At 58.8% G+C, this 742-nt stretch overlaps 1 long non-coding RNA gene across 1 annotated transcript; it reads left to right on the top strand.

The window, feature by feature from the left end:
- On the top strand, positions 1 to 313 carry LOC120881135. The gene is made up of 2 exons (XR_005725225.1): positions 1 to 86; positions 214 to 313. It is a non-coding gene; the product is annotated as an uncharacterized LOC120881135 (long non-coding RNA).
- Positions 314 to 742: the final 429 nt, after the last annotated feature.

Below are 742 nucleotides of genomic sequence, written 5' to 3'. Positions count from 1 at the left end.
GCGGAGGTGGGCGCGCGAAAGGTCACCGCGGTGGCATTCCTCTCCGCGCGCTGTTTACGTGACTTAATGTACTCCGTCCGCCGCGGGTAAGTTAGGGCCGCGATAAGGGGGCGGCCGGGGGAGGGTCGTTGTAAAAGCCCCACGCTGGGCGCCTTCCAGCCCTCCCCTCATCCATTAACCTTTTTACTTTCTTCTTCCCTCTCTCTTTTAAAGCTTGTTATCTAGGCCACCCAATGACCGACGAAAGATTTTCTCCCTCGCTGCTTCTCCCCAGGCTGCTTTAAACCAAATAAATTTAGCTATTAAGGGCCAAGATGTCTGACAAAAGATCGAAAGGTGTCTCTCCGTGATCGCTTAAAGAAGCGAAGGAGAAGCTTGCGGCTCCATCTCGATAAAGACATTCCACACCGGCGCCGGCCTCCCTCCCCGCGGCCTGCTTGCGTCCCGACACCCTGACAGTCCCCACTTGGCGGCTCAGACCTCGGATGGGCCGGGCGGGACCTGCGGCCGCTGCCCGGCCAAAGAGTGCCAGGCCCTGGGGACCCGGGAGAGCCGGGGACTCCAGGCCTGAGCTGGACTCCCCAACCCCCCGCACTAGACTGAAGACCTAAACCGAGCTCATGCAAGCTAAGTCGCTTCAATCGTGACTCTTTTGTGACCCTTTGGACTGTGGCCCGCCAGGCTCCTCTGTCCATGAGATTCTCCCGGCAAGAATACTGGAGTGGGTTGTCAATTCCTCTCC

This window comes from Oryx dammah, unplaced genomic scaffold (genome assembly GCF_014754425.2).
Source record: "Oryx dammah isolate SB20612 unplaced genomic scaffold, SCBI_Odam_1.1 HiC_scaffold_22, whole genome shotgun sequence".
Lineage (NCBI taxonomy): Eukaryota > Metazoa > Chordata > Mammalia > Artiodactyla > Bovidae > Oryx > Oryx dammah.
Note: the sequence above shows the minus strand (reverse complement) of the source record. Positions and strands in the feature narration are given on the sequence as shown.